Here is a 20,551-nt window from a genome sequence, read left to right on the forward strand (position 1 = left end):
GGGTTTCCAATTAGTTTCCTACAAAATGGAAAGAAGACCTAAACAGCAGTTCACTCATCAGATAATTTTTGGTGCTAGATGATCTCGTTATCTTCGACGCATGACTCAGAAGGTGTCCTGTTTCCAGTTGTGCTATGTACTTAGTTGCTCAGTTGTGTCCAACTCTCTGCGACCCCACGGACTGCAGCCCACCAGGCTCCTCTGTCCATGAGGAGCGAGAATACCGGAGTGGGTCACCGTGCCCTCCTCCAGGGGATCTTCCCAACCCAGGGAATGAATCCAGGTCTCCTGCATTGCAGACGGATTCTTCATCAGCTGAGCCATCAAGTAGCATTCGCATAAGAATACTCTTTCCATAAACCAGAAGGAGAGAGAAAAATAGCATACAATATCCCTTACATGTGGAATCTAAACTAGGACACACACAAGAATAAATAATAAACAATAAAATAGGACACAAATGAACTTATCTGTGAAACAGACGCACAGATATAGAGAACAGACTTGCAGTTGCCGAGAGAGAGGGATGGACCGGGAGTTTGGGACTAACAGATGCAAGCTAGTGCACATAGGATGCATAAACAACAACGTCCTACTATATGGCACAGGAAGCTATATTGAATATCCTGAGGTAAACCATATTGGAAAAGAATATTAAAAAAAGAATGTATACATATGTATAACTGAATCACTATGCTATACAGCAGAAAGTAACACAACATTGTAAATCAACTCTACTTCAATAAGGCAAACTTAAAAAGAAAAAAAGAGGAACACTCCTTCCACCCCTATCGGTATGAACAAGGTTTCTCAATACCAACTGCTCAAAAAATGAGGCATTGGCACAGAACTGACAGTGAAAACCAGCCCAGTTTAGCAACAAGAGGTGCATTAATTTAATAATGAATGTATGTTGTTTTGAGTCATTGTTTGACTAAAAATAACCACAATATTTAAGAATGTGTTTGGGGGCTTAAATACTAGCTAGTAGTGAATGAAATGGCTCAGGCCAGTGCAAGATCTCAAGAAAGACGCTAATGGGGCCATTTGTAGTTGGTGGTTCTGTGTTTAGGGGCTTAAATACTAGCTAGTAGTGAATGAAATGGCTCAGGCCAGTGCAAGATCTCAAGAAAGACGCTAATGGGGCCATTTGTAGTTGGTGGTTCTGTCCACAATCGTCACACTTGTATAGACCACCCCGAATTCAACATTGATGGCTACTCACCCAAAGAAAGGAAGAGCAGACTTTCAGAACTAGAGAACATGTCAGCTGGCTTTATTTTTATTTCTTATTCTGGTATCAATATTCTGTTTCACAGGAAGTAAAAAGTACACACGCTTGCACTTTTTTTGGAAAAAGTTCATCCCTGACCTCTTCCTCTTGCTCTGCAAAACAAAGACTGCTGGAAATCTAAGGAAACTCAAGAAGTATGCCATTCAGTCACATCTCTTTACAAGCAAAGAAACTAATGGGGAGTCCAGGCAGTTTGGGTGAGTTGCCAGTCACACCATCGGAAGATTCTGGACCAGAGCGCAGGTGCTCTGACCCCAGCCAAGGAGGAGCGTGTCCCAGCCAGCCCGAGTCAACACGGCTTTCTCGGAGCACTGTGAGCTTCACTCTGCACAGCTGACACCCTGAGGCTTTCATTTACTTTTCATTTACCTTTTTCCCTCTATTAAATATTCTGTTTCCTGGCTCCTTTGTTTATTTCCATGTCTGGCTTTCTCTCACTTTGGTGAAATAAATCCTTACAGTTTCTGACACAAAGCTCCACGGTCAGCAAAATGTATGATTGCCTTTTCCCCTGAAAATGTCATATTCTTTCCTCACACTTGAGTCCAGTTCATCTCAGTAGTAAATTCTAGGTTGAAAATAATTTTCCCTCAGAATTTTGTCATGAACCATCCAGGGCTGCGTGATACCATTTTGATTCCTAATCCTTTTTGTTCGTGACCTGGTTTCCCTCTTGGAACTTCCAGGGTCTTTTTAAAATCACTATTATTCTGAAATTTCAGAAAGGTAGATTTCTTACGCATTTTTTTAAAGAAGTCTTATAAATCAATAGTAAAGCAACCTACTTTTTAAAATTTTACTTATTTATATTTGGCTGCACTGGGTCTTGGTTGCTGCGTGGGCTTTCCTCCAGTTTCAGCAGTCAGGGGCTACTCTAGTTGCAGTGCACAGGCTTCCCACTGAAGTGGCTTCTCTTGCTCCAGAGCACGGACTCTACGGTACACAGGCTTCAGTAGTCGTGATTCGTGGGCTCAGTCGTTGCCTCTTCCAGGCTCTAGAGCACAGGTTCAATAGCTGTGGCATACGGGCTTTGTTGCTCCATAGCATGTGGGGTCTACCCAGACCAGCACTCGAACCAGAGACTCCTGCACTGGCAGATGGACTCTTCACCACTGGCCCGCCAGGGAAGCCCCTTGTGCATTCTCTGTGCTTGTTATTTGTTTTGTTTTATTTGTCATGATGCCGGACAGACACTTGGCTGGTTACCATGTGGACTCTCCCATCCTTCTCTTCCAGAAAACCTTCTTGCACTATTCTTTGATAATTTTCTTTCTTCCATTTCCTCCAGAACTAATATGACTTTATTTCCCTTAAATTGATCCTCTAATGTTCCCATCATTTCTCTCCTGTTTTCTATTACTTAGTCATTTACCTTTTACATTCTGGAAGATTTCCTCAATTATATCCCCCAGACTTCCTGTTCCATTTGTTTTGCTCCAAAACTTTTAATTTCCAAGAGCCCTTTCGCATGGTCTGACTTTTGTTTTATTCTGAAAATAGCACTCTTGCATGACTACAATGCCATCTCATATCAGTTTGGAGATATCAAACTGCACGGTATCTTGTTTTCTTCTCTACCATGCATAGCTTTTTTCCCCCTCTTTTCCTGTTCGTTTTGGACCCTTCCTTCAAATGCCTAGTGATCCCTGACTCCTTTTTATGTTTCAGACCGAAGCTCTAAGAAGGACACTGGAAGTGCATATGTGAATAAGGCTTGTCACCTGGTGTCGTAATGTGGCCTCCACATTCAGGCAGATTTCACTGTGCAGAGAGATTTTCTCTGGGGAGCAATCTCGAAATCCCCACCTCTGCATGTAGCAGCGAGGACTGTCTGTGAGCAGAGCCGGGGAGAAGGGCAGGGAGGCGGGGAGGGGACCAGACTTTCATTTCATACCTCCCGCACATTTCACCTGAAATGCCCAAGACCAGAGCACCTTCTGTTTAATCCATGCAGATCACAAACCTGCAGTTCTCTGAGAGGAGCGGGGAAGACCTAGAAGACTAGGAGACCGACCCCCCCACTGGAGACAGTGTTTCCCATTTCTGGTCTCCAGCTCAACTCACCTCTGACTTTATTCCATAAGTGATGCTTCTGAGTCCAGAGCCTTCAAGGGGTTTCATGAAATTACATAGCTTGTTTTCCTTTAGTGTTCCCTGCCTACACACATTAGAACATACCCTCTTCCTCTTCACTAAGTCAGTTTCTGTCTCCCATCTGTTTTCCATCTTGCAGAAACTTGTTTAAACCTCTTGTCCATTAGGGACTCCTGTCTGGCCTTCCTAGCCCTTACAAGTCTTATACATTTTGTCCTCCGCCTTGAGTGAGGAAGTGGGGAGAGAGAAAAGATACACACATGTATTTCATCTGTCATTTTTTATTAGGTCTTTTGTTTTCTTATATTTTTGTCTAATTTCAAAGTTAAGCTTATGGTACAAATTACGAAGGTTTATACCTTTTTCTAGGCTCATATATTTCTCAGCAGAACTTGTCCAGGAAAGAATCTGGGCCTTGTATCCTTTCAAGGGTTTCTATCTCTTTTCAAAGTTGTTCAAAATGTATCCTTTGGAGTTTCTGGGTCTCAGATCTTTTACCTTTTGTCCCATCCTTTCATCTGTTTGTCCTATAATATAAAAGTCACTCTCGCTATCCGAGTCAGTAGGCAAAAGGCATTGCTTCTTGAAGGAGGAAAAGGGGGCTGCCCAGCCCAGCTCGCCTTCCAAAGGTGGCTTCCAACTGGCCTTCCCTGAAGTAACCCCAGGGTCTCCTACCAGAGGTCTCCCACTTGAGCCTGTGTTTCTGTCTGAAGACTCTGGGCTTCCTCACGTCACTGCATCTCGTGGCGGCCTTTCAATGGACTGTCCTGTGTTCTGGCTTTTCTGTGTCCTGATTGTCCCCCATCTTTAAAAATTGTCCTCCATCCTTGCTGGCTCATTTTTGTAGCATCATTCTTTCAAGAAGCTTTCATACAGGTGTTCAGCCCACCCCCTGGTCATGGTCTTCCTCTGTCTCCTTTTCGAAGCCTCTCTGGGTAGCAGGTTTCTTCTTAAATCAATGCCTAGCAGGTGGACTGAACACCTTTGCAAGGTGCTAACGGTTCACCACGCTGGACTGTACCCATAGAGTCAGTCTCTGGAACACGTGCCCAAAAGAACCTTATTGGGACTTCCCCAGTGATCCAGTGATTAAGACTTCACCTTCCAATGCAAGGGATTCAGGTTTGATCCCTGGTCAGGGAGCTAAGATCCTACATGCCTTTCAGCCAAAATACAGAAAACATAAAACAACAGCAATATTACAGCAAAAGAAACTATAAGCAAGGTGAAAAGACAGCCTTCAGAATGGGAGAAAATAATAGCAAATGAAGCAACTTATTATATTGTTATATAATATAACATATATATATATAACTTATGAGATTAAATAACTAATCTCGAAAATATACAATATTGAGCTGCATGAGCAGAAAAATAAATGACTCCATCAAAAAATGGGCCAAAGAACTAAACAGACATTTCTCCAAAGAAGACATACAGATGGCTAACAAACACATGAAAAGAAACTCAACATCACTCATTATCAGAGAAATGCAAACCAAAACCACGGTGAGGTACCATCTCATACCAGTCAGAATGGCTGCCATCAAAAAGTCTACAAACAATAAATGATGGGAAGGATGTGGAGAAAAGGGAACCCTCTTACGCTGTTGGTGGGAAGGCAAACTAGTACAGCCACTATGGAGAACAGTGTGGAGGTTCCTTAAAAAACTGGAAATAGAACTGCCATACGACCCAGCAATCCCACTTCTGGACATACACACTGAGGAAACCAACATTGAAAGAGACACGTGTACCCCAGTGTTCATTGCAGCACTGTTTACAATAGCCAGGACATGGAAGCAACCTAGATGCCCATCGGCAGATGAATAGATAAGAAAGCTGTGGTACATGTACACAATGGAATATTACTCAGCTGTTAAAAGGAATGCATTTGAGTCAGTTCTAATGAGGTGGATGAAACTGGAGCCTATTACACAGAGTGAAGTTTAAGTCAGAAAGAAAAACACCAATACAGTATATTAATGCATATGTATGGAATTTAGAAAGATGGTAATGATGGCCCTATATGCAAGACAGCAAAAGAGACAAAGATATAAAGAAAAGACTTTTGGACTCTGTGGGAGAAGGCAAGGGTGGGATAATTTGAGAGAATAGCATTGAAACGTGTATATCACCATATGTGAAACAGATGACCAGTCCAAGTTCAATGCGTGAAACAGGACACTCAAAGCCGGTGCACAAGGACAACCCAGAGGGATGGGAGGTTTGGGACGGGGGAACACGTGTACACCCATGGCTGATTCATGTCAATGTACGGCAAAAACCACCACAATATTGTAAAGTAATTAGCCTCCAATTAAAATAAATACATTAATTTTTTTAAAATACGGCAGCAATATTGTAACAAATTCAATAAAGACATTATGAATGGCCCACGTCAAAGGGACCTATGGCCAGTGGAAGGGGCTTCCCCCCAGGCTGCTAAGTGAGTGGATGCGCCGTCTCCCACATCCCTCAGCCTCACAAGCAGTCCCCAAGAGCACAGGAGACCCAGCACTCTGTCCTCCCTCTGGGAGCAGACCGTCCAGAGGAAACACTGGCAGTTTTGATGCCAACGCCATAAAGAATCAATGCACAGCCATGGAGCAGAGAGGACATAGGCGTCCTTTTGTTCACAGCAATTAGTGCATTCCAGTGGAGCCAGTTCTGGGCAGGGGGCAGAGGGAGTCACCACAAAATGGCCTTTGTCCGAACTCCCATAAAAAATTCCAGCCAGTGGGAGTGAGCACAGAGTCCAGAGACTCGATTGTAGATGTCCTGGATCTCAGCTTCTACAGCGAAACTATCCCAGGAATTCGTGAACCGTGGTCTATTCAAGGAGGAGGAGAGCAAATACCTCCTGAAGAAAAGACGCCGCTTTCAAAAGATCTGATCAGATGGTTGAGGATTTATTGCTCTAAAAAGCTCAAGATCCCTCTAGAAAACTGGGTTCTTTTGTTAATGTGCGTAGATGTGGCCATGGAGAAACATCTTCCATCTTCACTCACCCAGCCTCCACCCAGTTTCCTCCTGACATGTAGAAACATGCATCTGGCCATTTGATTCACAGATAAATCATCTTCAAATTGTGTTATTCTTTCTAATGACAGACACACACAAGAAAACCTGCTCACTAGGTAGTTGTCATCATTCCCACTGCAGAACTAGGGAAAACGATGATCCGAGTGGTTGGGTAGCTGGATTATCTGGCAGAGCTGAATGTTAATCTCGGTTCACCTGTGTTACCTGGACGTCAGATCCGCTGTGCAGTAAGACCATAGCTCTTCAGTAAGATGAGCACAGCTCTGTGTCCTGGGACAAGCACGATGACAACACAGCCTCCATCACAGAAATTCTCCAGCCTCCAATGATGGAAAGTGTGGAGTCCTTGGAACTGCACCCGGCACTTAGTAAACAGCATATGGACCTATTTCAATTAGGTCAAGGGCCCAGAGGAAGAGCCCTCCCAACACTAAAGGATGTGCTTGAAAAGGTGTTTTCAACTTGGATGGATTTGCACTGATTCACATATTTTTAGTCTCATTTTGAGCTAATTTTATGCATTCAGAAGGGGGCCGGCTGGATTAACAATGCACTTTTGGACAAGTTGGAGGACATTAGCTAAGGGCAGATGCTTTAAGGGCTGACCACCATAGGGAGGAGTGGAGAAGATGGACAGGCCACACCCTGGTGTCCTAGTGTCCACCCTAGCTGACACGTCTTTTTCCAAGAAGATAGGATTTGCTCCATAAACTTTAGGCAGAGCATAGTTTCTTAGCAACATTGAATAGAGGGCCTGGGATCTACTGACTTCAAAAGAGAAGGGCTTGAATACATATAAACACATTCATATGTACGTACATTCATATACATATACATATATGATCATTTTGCGGCACACCTGAAACTAGCACAACACTGTAAGTCAACTCTACTTCAATAAAAATAAATTTTCAAAAGTGGCATGGGGTGTAGACCCAGGGCTCCTAAGTCACTCCCTGGGGTTGGTAATGGGGACTTCATTTCTTCATCTGCACAATGAGAGGAGAGGAATCCCCATCTATGCTTTCTTATAGTTCTAGAAACATAATTCTGCAGCTTTACTTCTTTGTAAAACTCTACCACGGTTTGTCTCAAGGCTGGACACCAGCCAACCACCATACAAAGGAGCAAATCCAAACCTCTGAGTGATGCATGGTGATTTCGGTTGAACTGAACCAACTCTAAGCTATCAACCAGGTAACAGTAGAAGCAAAGCCTTTGCAAAATAATAACAAAGTAAAATCAGGCACACCTGGGCCCTTCCTGGGTGGTAAATTCACCTTCTTACCTTGTAACGCTTTTTGAGTGTTTCACCTCTAATGTTTATTTCCACTGGACTTTGGTATATAACTTAATTTTTATGAAGTTCAAGCTTTTTATTATTGGAAGGGTGGGAACAGGGTGTGGGTTTCATGCCTACATTGAAAACCATCTCACAGGTCCATCCCAACCCACCTGAAATGATTCAGATTGTCCTCATGTCATCTTCAGAACAGCTGCCCCTCCTCAGTCGCTGTGTCTGCTCCCCGACCAGAGGCTCACAATATTCTTACAGGACTTACAACCTTGTATGTATGGCAGGGGTGGGGGGTTGCTCTGGGTTTGTTACAATTGAGGAGTCACTTTCCCATCCTGCTGTAGGGTCTTCATTATGATGAAACACATTAATATGTTGAAATTTAGTTATTTTGAGTTATAGATTTTCAACATGAGTACAGTCGATACTTGCTATCTGGGACAGTTCAGTTTTATAAAAGTCATTGAGAACACTGAATTAGTGAATCCTGAACCTTTGCTCCAGGGGTGGGGAAGTACAGGGAACCTTTGATGACAATGTTTTCATCGACCAATTGACACAAAACCCTTGACTTTTTGTGTGTTTCTGTTTAAAGACACCTTATTTAATAGACACCATTGATTCACTGCACTCACGCCGGCAGCACTGTAACAGATGTGCAACAAAGATTCCCTAACACACATGCTTCCTCCATAAGGACTGTCTCAAGCTTCTTGCACGTAGGATCACTGGGCAGCATCTCAGCATCTTGGAAGCCATTTTAAACTGCAGAATCACCAGCAAAAAAGCACAAAAATGTGAAAAATTTGGCCCCAAGTACACAGTGAAAAGGGCCCCTGTTTACAACACAGATATCCTCTGGAACAAGGATGAGGGTCGAGAGAAAGAGGGGTGGCCCCAGACAGACCTCAGTCTTGGCTCCGGTTTCTGAAAAGTAGATTCAATTCCATTAATAATAGCAAAACAAAATAGTACGAAACATGGTGGTGTTGATGAGGATAATAAATCCACAGAGTTTCTAGACTTTTCTGAGCATGCTACCCTCACACTGGGGGCTTCCCTGGTGGCTCAGATGGTAAAGAATCTGCCTGTAGTGCAGGAGACGTGAGTTTGATCCCTGGGTCAGGAAGACCCGCTCAAGAAGTAAATGGCTACCTGCTCCAGTATTCCCGCCTGGAGAATTCCATGGACAGAGGAGCCTGGCAGGCTACAGACCATGGGGTCGCAAAGAGTCAGACACGACTGAGCAACTAACGCTTTCACCCACCTGCTTATTTCCACTGGACTTTGCATATCATTTTCTTTTTCATGAACCTTAATATTCTGCTCATTAGAAGAATAGGAAAATGAAGGGTGCTGATATTTACACAATGTGTGGCAACACCCATTTGGCCCCGAGTCAGAAGGGATGATTCACGGTCCTACACGACCATTTAATCTCTAGGTAAATCTCAGATAACACGCCCGCCTCACAGAATGAACAGTGGAGTCCAAGAACCACCGTCAGGTGACAGCACACCCACATCCCAATTCTGTTCCCTTAGAAAATCAATAAACTTCTTTCCAAGGTCAAATTTGCAAACTGAAATGCTGCAAGTTCACGGCCACTTGGTGACCAGAGTTAATAATACTGTGTCTCTCTTTAATGACCCACATGGGTGTTGTTGTTCAATCACTCAGTTGTGTCTGACTCTTTTCGACCCCATGGACTGCAGGACACCAGGCTCTCCTGTCTTTCACTTTCTCCCAGAGTTTGCTCAAACCCATGTCCAATTGAGATGCCATCCAACCATCTTATCCTCTGACATGCCTTCCCCTTTTGCCTTCAGTCTTTCCCAGCATCAAGGTCTTTTCCATTGAGTCAGCTCTTCGCATCAGGTGGCCAAAGTGTTGGAGCATCAACATCCATCCTTCCAATGAATATTCAGGATTGATTTCCTTTAGGATCGACTGGTTTGGTCCTCCTTACAGTCCCCCCCAAAAAGAGTGGATATATGTATATGCCTAACTGGTTCACTGTGCTGGACAGCAAAAAGTAACACAACTATATTCCAAGAAAATTTTTCAAAAAATAAAACAAAATAGAAAAAAGTACTCTATCTCATAACTATGAAATGTAGGACAACATTGCCATTGAGAAAGAAGAAATAAAAACTACAAATAACATCATCATGAATAATCAATCCCAGTACAAACCATACAAATTCACTTGTTAATTTTCAGTGTACCTTAATCTGAAAAGTAGAATTATTGATAATATCAAAATCATGAAAATCACCATGATAACCAACCTTATTATCTGTGCTGTCCCCAAGGTAGGAGGAGAGCAAGACAGCTTGGAAGACGGCACAAGGGTTGTGGTGGCTTCAGCATAGGGACAGGAAAAGAGAACCATGTTCAACCAGAGCTTGCAATTTTATTGTTTGAAATGACACCATCAGAGCATCTAGCGCAGAGTTGGCAGATGAGAGAATCTGTCATATCAGCTCCAATTCATAGTGGGGGTGGTCCCTCGGAGCCCTGTTAGGGATGATTCTGCCATCAAGGTTAGTGGGAAGCGAGGCCACACATGCAGGACGTCCACTCAGACTTCATCCAAGCTCTGTGCTAAGTGCCTTCTACACACCAGCTTATGGATTCCTCCCAACAAGCACCATTAACATAGCCATTTATGGATGAAGCAACTTGCACAAGATCCATCAGCTAACAAAGCTGCCCAGGGGAATTGTCAGAACCCTCTGCCTGGGGGACAGTGCTTTTAAATGTACAGCACTTAGAAGCCATGAGGCTGTGGGCATTTCTTCAACCTCTCTATGCCTCCATTTCCTAAGCCATCTCCTAAAGGTAATAACAGTACAATAGCATCAAATTACAGGATTGTTATGATTGGGACAGTACCTGGCAGAAAAAAATGTGAGATATTATTACTGTTGTTATAGACCTGCCAGCGAGCACTGTCCATGATGACTGGGATGCTGCATCCCCAGCCCCACACGAAGAGTAAGTCTCCGATGGGAAAATGATATATGTGCATGCTAAATCGCTTCAGTCCAACTCTGTGTGACCCTGTGGACTGCAGCCCGCCAGGCTCCTCTGTCCATGGGATTCTCCAGGCAATATTGGAATGGGTTGCCGTGCCCTTCTCCAGGAGATCTTCCTGACCCAGGGGTTGAACCGGCATCTCCTGCATTGCAGGTGGATTCTTTACCACTAGGGAAGCCTAGGCAAATAATGTAAATTCATCCAAAAAAAAGGATGAAGCTGCCTCTTACCAAATCAACTTTGCTCTCTGACTAAATAAAACAGATCAACTAAATAAAACTGTCCAGCAGGTACTCTGCCTTTATGGCAAATCATCAAACTATGTCAGACAGTACAAAATCCTTTCCCAAATACTCCAGAAGTGATGCCGTATATGTAATCTGAATGGGTTTCTATCACTTCAGTCGTGTCCAACTCTCTGCAACCCTGTGGACTGCGGCCCTCCAGTCTCCTCTGTCCATGGGATTCTCCCGGGAAGAATGTTGGATCACAGAGATGATTGTAAGACCTTGTAGGAAAGAGAAAATGCCAATAAACAAAAAGACGAAACTAAAAACCACACACAACATGCCCCCGGGACAAATACAACCAACAAGTTTGCATATAACCTTCCAGACTTTTCCTTCCTCCATATGTATATTTTTCACACACACACACCCCCACACACATACACACAAATGTGATCATCTGGTTTTAATTTGCTGTATTCCACCTTTTCATGTGACTTGATCGTGACCGCCTTTTGGGGGCCCTGGCAGCCTGCCAACAGTCATCCCAAGCTCCATTCGGATTTTCCTGACCCAATGAGGTTAGAATCATTAAAGCCACTCTCAAAGGGGAAAATTAATGTTTTGAGAGCTTAAGTAAACTCGCCAAATTCCACAGAGCCGGCAGGCGTCAGCGCCAGGCTTTGTTGCCAGCACCAGGCCTGTTCTGCAGCCAACCTATGCTTCCACAGGGCCTTTGCAGCCCCAAATCCACTGGGACAGACCAGACTTTATTTGACCTGCCCCCACTGCCTTCCAACCCCACCCCTACCCCCGCCATGACTGTGCACATAGAATTGCTGTCAGTTCTTTTCACTGTGATGAACAGTGTGGCACAAAAATATCATTATACCTTCTCTAGTTATCTCTTTGAAAAAGAAAAGTTTCTGGAACTGGAATTGCTGGATGGAAAGGTCCTAATGTTTAAGGCTACTAATTCATAGTCCTAGGTCAGCCTCCAAAATGCTGCACCACTGAAAACCCTCACGGTCTCTTTGCCATGTGATTCATGTCATGTACCCCTTTCATCAACGAGTATGTATTAAGCACCTATTAGATGCAAGGCACTGATTAAGCACCATGTATTTATATTCATTGGATTTTTATTATTTGGTAATGTAACACTGGTCTTTCCAGGTGGGTCAGCAGATAAAGAATCCACCTGCCAATGCACAAAATGCAGCTTTGATCCCTGGGTCAGGAAGATTTCCTGGAGGAGGAAATGGCAACTCGCTCCAGTATTCTTGCCTGGGGAATCCCACGGACAGATGAGCCTGGCAGGCTACAGTCCATGGGGTCACAGAGTCAGACATGACTTAGTAACTAACAACAACAATAATATAACATAACTGGAAATGTATATATTTGTTCCCTGGCCCTGACAATAATCCAGGAGAGAGGCAGATAAGGGAAAGCTTCAGAAGAGGAAATGTTAACACACAACCACGGAGTTTCAGGAGCCCACCCAAGTCACGCAGCTGGCGAGGGACAGAGCCAGGACCAGGGCCAAATCTATCAAGCCCCAGAGCAGAAGTCTTGCCTTTCTGCCACTGGCCAACTCCAGACAGCAAGGATCATCTGAGGGCTTTTGTGCAATTTCCTGTCCTCTCCCCACAAGCTGCATATTTTGAGCAAAAGTCATGAGAGGGAAATGCAGAATAGCTGACTGAGAGAGCGTTGAAAACGGGTGACACTTCCTAAACTTGGAGGCTGCCTGGCGTGGGGGTGTGTCCTGGTTCTGCCCATCGGAAGAAAGCCAGCAGCAGGTGCAGGGCAAGATGACGGCTACCCACACCAGGTACAAACAATGTTGACCCTGGAAGAGACTCTAGCAATCGTCTGGATGAGACCCTTTGTTTTACCTCCTTAGCCAGCAGCCCTGCTCTCTTCCCATAAATCTTTTCTCAACAAGCCCAGATGGTTCTGAATCCTTTCCCCAGTATCCAGAACCTCCTCTCATCTTTTTGGATCACAAGTGCCAAAGGAAAGTGTCTGGAATATTTACCTTCATCTCTCACCCTTCATACTGCTGCTGGTAAAATTTTAAATTCCTACACAGACATACAGAACAGACTTATGGACACGAGGGGCAGGGAGGAAGGGGAGGATGTGACAAACGGAGAAAATAACATGGAAGCACATGCATTACCATATGTAAAATAGATAGCCGGTGGAAATTTGCTCTATGACTCAGGGAACCTTAACTGGGGCTCTGTGACAATCTAGAGGGCTGGAATGGGGTGGGAGACAGGAAGGAGGTTAAGAGGGAGGGGACATGTCAGCCCATGGCAGAAACTAAACAATACTGTAAAGCAATTATCCTTCAATTAAAAATAAATAAATTTAAAAAAAATTTAAACTCCTATGTGAAAAAACCACCAATAGAATCTAATAACAAACTGGCAAAAAAAATCTGTACTTCATATGCAAATATATATGTAAATATTAATTAACAAACTGATTGTACAAATCAACAACAAATAAAAAGACAAACAATCCCATAGAAAAATGGCAAATAAAAATGAACAGGTGTTTCAGAGAAAAGTGAAAGTGAAAGTCACTCAGTCATGTCCGACTCTTTGGGACACCATGGACTATACTATATAGTCCGTGGGATTCTCCAGGCCAGAATACTGGAGTGGGTAGCCTTTCCCTTCTCCAGGGGATCTTCCCAACCCAGGGGTCAAACCCAGGTCTCCCCCATTGCAGGCAGATTCTTTACCAGCTGAGCTATCAGGGAAGCCCTGAAAGCTTTTTCAGAGAAAAAGAAGTACAAATGGTCAGTCCACTGACCATTTAGGTTGTTAAATCTAAGGATGTTAAATCTCATTCATAATTAAAGTCAAACCAAAATAAAGGCAACTATTTAATGAATAATAGTAAAAAATGTAGTGAAAAATAAAATGAAGGCATTTCATTTCAAATGAACTAGCAAATGTATAAAAACATTTCTAAATCTTTGGCTTCTCCTTACTTTTCTTTTTATCATCCCAGTAACATGGTGGGATGTTTCCATTATTTGCTATACTAACTGAACAATTTTTTTAAAAGTTATACTTACCACATGACCCAACCAGTCTGTGTCTAAGTACCCCAAAGTGATGAAAGCATATGTTCATACAAAACCATATACCTAAATATGTATAACAGCTTTATTTCTAAGAGCCAAAATTCAAAAACAACATAAGTACCCATCAACAGGTTGGTGAATAAATTAAACATGATCTATCCATCTGATACAATGCTACTTAGCAATAAAAAGGAGTGAATAATTGCTATATGTAGTGATATGGATGAACTCTAAGATAATTGTCAGGCAAAAAAAGACTACAGATTGTACTGTAAGATTCCCTTTGTATAAAATTCCAGATAATGCAAAAAAATCCACAGTGATAAAAAGTAGATTCATAGTTCCCTGGGGACAGGTAGGGGCAGGGAGAAATGAGAGGGAGAGGCAAAGAAATTTTAGTGGTTGGTGAATATGTTCATTACCTTGATGGTGGTGATTGTTTCATGAATACACTATACATACACAAACACACACACACACACACACACACACACACACACACACACACACACAGTGGCTCTATCGGTAAAGAGCCTGCCTGCAATGCAGGAGACGTAGGTTCAATCCCTGGGTAAGGAAGATCCCTTGGAGAAGAAAATGGCAACCCACTCCAGTATTCTTCCCAGGAGAATCCCATGGACAGAGTAGCCTGGCAGGCTACAGACCACGGGGTCACAAAGAGTTGGAATTGACTGAGTGACTAACACACACATACACACACACACACATATATATATGTATGTGAAAAAACTTAAAATTGTTTATATCACACTTAGAACTATAATTCGAAAAGATACATTCATCCCTGTGTTTGTAGCAGCACTATTCACAAGAGCCAAGACATGGAAACAATTTCAATGTCTATCAACAGAGGCATGGATAAAGAAAATGTGGTTCATACCTAAAATGGAATACTACTCAACCATAAAAAGAATAAAATAATGGCATTTGCAGCAACATGGATACAACTAGAGATTATCATACCAAGCAAAGTAAGTCACTAGATGAACCACAAGCTGGAATCAAGATTGCCAGGAGAAACATCAATAACCTCAGATATGCAGATGACATCACCCTTATGGCAGAAAGCAAAGAGGTACTGAAGAATCTCTTGATAAAAGTGAAAGAGGAGAGTGAAAAAGCTGGCTTAAAACTCAACATTCAAAAAACTAAGATCATGGCATTCAGTCCCATCACTTCATGGCAAATAGAAGGGGAAACAATGGAAACAGTGATAGACTTTATTTTCTTGGGCTCCAAAACCACTGCAGATGGTGACTGCAACCATGAAATTAAAAAACACTTGCTTCTTGGAAGAAAAGTTATGACCAACCTAAACAGCATATTAAAAAGCAGAGACGTTACCTTGCCAACAAAGGTCTATCTAGTCAAAGCTATGGTTTTTCCAGTAGTCATGTATGAATGTGAGAGTTGGACTATAAAGAAAGCTGAGTGCTGAAGAATTGATGCTTTTGAATTGTGGTATTGGAGAAGACTCTTGAGAGTCCCTTGGATGGCAAGGAGATCCAACCAGTCAATCCTAAAGGAATCAATCCTCAATATTCACTGGAAGGACCGATGCTGAAGCTAAAGCTCCAATACGTTGTCCACCTGTTGTGAAGAACTGACTCATTGGAAAAGACCCTGATGCTGGGAAAGATTGAAGGCAGGAGGAAAAGGAGACGACAGAGGATGAGATGGTTGGATAGCATCACCGACTTGATGGACATGAGTTTGAGCAACTCTGGGAGTTGGTGATGGACAGGGAGGCCTGGCCTGCTGCAGTCCATGGTGCAACGAGTCGGACATCACTGAGTGACTGAACTGAACTGAAAGTAAGTCAGAATGAGAAAAACAAATACCATATTATGGCACAAATGAGCTTATCTGTGGACAGAAACAGACTCATAGACAGAGAGAACAGACTTGTGGTTGCCAAAGGAGAGAGAAGTTCGAGAGAGAAAGACTGAGACTATGAGATTAGCAGATATAAATTACTATATATAGGATGGATAAACAGCAAGGTCCTACTGTATAGCACAGGGAACTGTATTCAATGTCCTGTGATAAACCATGTTGGAAAAGAATATGAGAAAAAGAATGTCTACATGTGTATAACTGAGTCACTTTGCTATACAGCAGAAATTGGCACTACACTGTAAATTAATTGTAAAATCAAACATTGTACAATTAAAAAGTTTAAATTTGTTTATATTAATCATACCTCCATTAAATAAAGTTTAGCTCTTAAATGACATGGTAACTCGCCTTGACGTTCTGTCTGGTATACTGACCTACTTCATGCTCCTCTGTGATTTCTAGTTTCTCCTCCTCTCATTTTTGGGGCTTCCTTTTTTTTTTTTTTTTGCAGTTATTTGCACTTCTTCTTTATTTGTTGTTTGAATATTTAAATATTCACTGCATGGATTTTCTTTGTGTCCCTATATTTTCCCATCAGCTTCTGTCTCTTAGGAATTTGAACCAAGAAAAAAAAAAAATCTGGAAATAACAGTAAGATCATCACAATACTGGAAAGGTGAAGAGAGTGGACAGGACTCTCAGCCATCCTGGAGAAAGAGACTCAAGTTCAGAGCAATTCGATCATCCAGGTGAGATTCTGGTGAAGTGCCGTTTCTGCAACACAGCCCGCCACCCACACTCTTACTTAAATGCTGGCAGTAAAGGAAAATACTTTCCCCTTTGTCCTTATACTTTGGTCTCAGCCCAGAGGTCAAAGAATCATTGAAACCTCCAGCTTAGATCTGATGATCCCCAGGGGAAGAAGGGTTGATGGTCTCATGAAGGAATCTGAGAAGTTCACTGGGTCAAGTTCAGTGGAGGAGGTGGAAATGCACCCATGCTCTGGGCTCTCCCTGTTCCCAGTTCTCTGGCTGGATGAGTAAGTCCAGTCTGGTGTGCTCTGCATGATGTGCACTTTAGACTCCTAGAGTCAGTGTGGCCTTCTGACCAAAGGTACACCCACTCTTTCAGCTTCCCCAGATAGTGCTGCCCTGGGACGGGGGCGTAGCTGCCATGTCCCTGCGTGTTTCACTCTGTCTCAGAGGGAGACAAGCTTGCATCAGAATTCAAGCACCAAAACCAGTTTGCAGAGGCCCGACTACAACCTCCACCACTCTGCCCACCCCCACCTCCTCCAAAAGCCCAGTCTTGACACCCTCAGCTCACACATTCCTGCCTTTATGGGGCAGGCACATGGAATCTTAAGCAGTGATAATTTTACAATACAAATGGACTCCCCATGAAAAGAGATTTAGTCATTCAGTCACTACGTCATGTCCAACTCAATGCAACCTCGTGGACTGCAGCACACCAGGCTCCTCTGTCCTCCACTATCTCCTGGAGTTTGCTCAGATTCATGTCCGTTGAGTCGGTGATACTATCTAACCATCTCATCTCCTGCCACCCATTTCTTCTTTTGCCTCCAATCTTTCCCTGGTGTGGCAAAAAACACAGGTTGATCACATCACCATCCATTCCCCTCCTTGGTAGAGGACCCCTAACTAGTAGCTGGGGACAGTGCTGATTGGAAAAGAAAAACAACCAAATGTCCAGCCACTCTCACAGAGGTACCGCCAGGAGACAGGAGCAGGAATGCCATGTGAGACTTCCTGAGAGGAAAGCTGCCTAAAAGAGCTGCCTGAGGTGGGTAGGGCTTGTCTTTCTACCGGGAGGGCAGCCCCAGAGGACCTGAGGATGAGGAAGCCGCAGGTTGATGATGGCGAAGCGAGAAACAAGAGCCTGGGTTCCTGATGCCCAAGAGCCTTCACACCAGCTCTAAATTACCCACTTCTGGACATGTTTTATGTGCAGGAGAAATACACTTCTAACCAGTGTAGGCCACTGGTATTTTGAGGGTTTCTGTTCTCAGCATTGGATTTTGAGCTACCGATGTAGCTTGTCTTCTGTGTGCCTAGAGCCAGTTGGTGACTTACTGAATTCTACTGGGATGATCACCCTGAAGTAACATTTCTCCACTAGACTCTGACTTTGATAAGAGTTCGTCTCCAGATGCCTGTGTGTGTGTGTGTGTGTGTGTGTGTGTTAGTCACTTAGTCATGTCCCACACTTTGCAACGCTATGGACTGTAGCCCGCCAGGCTCCTCTGTGCATGGGATTCTCTAGGCAAGAGTATTGGAGTGGGTTACTATGCCTTCCTCCAGGGGATCCTCCTGATCTAGGGATCGAACCCATGTCTCTTATGTCTCTTGCGTTGCAGGCAGATTCTTTACCCACTGAGCCAACTGGGAAGCCCCTCTGGGTGCTTGGTACCTCCTTATGGAGCACAAGGCAGGTACCTGGGGAATCTTTTTAAATATGTGAAGGAATGAATGTCCAAGATAAGATTCAAAAGCCACCTAAAGCTGGAAAGCTCTGTAATCTTCACCCCTGGGTAACTCCAACTCCTCTATGGATGACTCCCGCTGTCTGGCCCTAGGGCTTTCCTCCCTGGCAAACTCCACTCCCTGCAGACCAGAATATGGATGTAAAAAAGCTATTGTCGGCTCCGCTCCTCCTCCCCCAGCATCCTCCCCCTCACTCAAGGATGACAAAACCAAGGCTTTGTTTAGGCAAAGTACAGTGTTACATTTCTGACCTCTCAGACCCCAAAACTTCAGGAATGGAGAAAAAAACAATTTTACCAATAGTCACTGTATATCCAAGCCAACATTTATTTAAAATATTCAAACACTGTTTTAGTATATTTTTCTCTGTCTCAGATTTCTACCCAGTTATTGAACTCCACCCACCTACTCTTCTATCAGTGGCACATTCAACATTTCTGTCTCTTTTTTTATTACTCCCCTTTTTTTCTGTAAGTGAGTTAAGAAAATATTTTGGGGATTTCTCTGGTGATCCAGTGGCTGGCTCCACGCTCCCAATGCAGGGAGCCCGGGTCCAATCCCTGGTTGGGGAACTAGATCCCACATGCCTCAACTAAATATCCCACATGCTGCAAGGAAGATGGAAGATCCTGTGTGCTGCAACTAAGACCTGGCACAGTCAGAATAAATAAATAAAATAAAATATTTTTAAAAATATTGATTGGGCATCCATAAATACTGAACATTGTGCAAGGTTCTGGGGAGAGGAAGACAGATGTGACTGCAAGTTGGGTTTCTCCATCAGGTGTGGACAACAAGCCACAACTTGGCAATCTCTGTGATGAGGTGCCAAACACAGCAGTAAGCCTTGAGGAATGACCACCTCAGTTTTCCCAAGACAGTTGGGAGAAGCTGGACACCATGGTGGTTGGGAGATCCTTGAAGGATAAGCAGGAGGTCAGCAAAGGAACAGAGCGGGCAAGTATTTTGTGCGAATGTGAGTTGAGTGAGAAATATTCTAGACAGGATGGACACTCGTGAGGAATGAGGCAGATGGTGGTATGGCAGGAGGTCACCTCCTCCACAAGCCATCTCCCCATTTCCTGAATTCCTAGAGTACTTTACCTGGCCCTCCCTCCCAGCACACAGCTCTTCCTACCCTCTTAGAGCCATTTGTGTTCTTTTATTATACCCCTGATGAACTTTGGTCACCCATAGGGCAGTATTCCATGTTGAACTCACTGGAATTTCTCCTGTCCACACCAGCAGTGGATACAGCTGGGGCAATGTTCATCACAATAATTTATGGTCCCCTGACTCTTGGCCAGCCTCCTAACTTTGACCCAGGGTCTATGAGCAGTTTCTATGATGATGGTGATGATGTTGTTTTAGGTGTATATCACTGTAATTCAACATTCGTGTACAATAAAGTGGTCACCTCCAGTCTGCTCACCACCCACCACTATACTGTTGACCTCTTCACCCATTTCTCCTGCCCCCAACACCCTTCCCCTCTGACTTTGTTTTTGTTTTGTCAGTTTGTCTTGGTTTTTTTTATCCCACATATGGATGAAATCATACAATATTTGTTTTTCTCCATATGACTTATATTCACTTAAACTTTCAAGGTCCATCTGTGTTGTCGCAAATAGCAGGATTTCATTCTCTTCGTGGCTGACTAATATTCCAGTGTGTGTGTGTGTGTGTGTCCCACGTCTTCTTAATTCACTTATCCATCAATAAGTACTCAGGTTGTTTCGATACCTTGGTTATTATAAATAATGCTGCAGTGAATACAGGGCTATAGCTGTCTTTTTGAATTAGTGTTTTCCTGTTGTTCAGATAAACACCCATGAGTGCAATAGCTGAATCCATATGGGTTCTTTCTTTTTCTGATAGTTCATTATTAGTGTATAGAAATACCATGGATTTCTGTGTATTTATTTTATATCCTACCACTTCACTGAATTTATGTATTAGTTCTAACACCTTTTTTGGTAGTCTTTAGGGTTTTTTATATAGTATCATGTCACCTGCAAATAGTGACAGTTTTCTTTCTTTCTTTCTACTTTTGACGACTTTTCTTTCTTTTTTTTTTTT

Source organism: Cervus elaphus, chromosome 5 (genome assembly GCF_910594005.1).
Source record: "Cervus elaphus chromosome 5, mCerEla1.1, whole genome shotgun sequence".
NCBI lineage: Eukaryota > Metazoa > Chordata > Mammalia > Artiodactyla > Cervidae > Cervus > Cervus elaphus.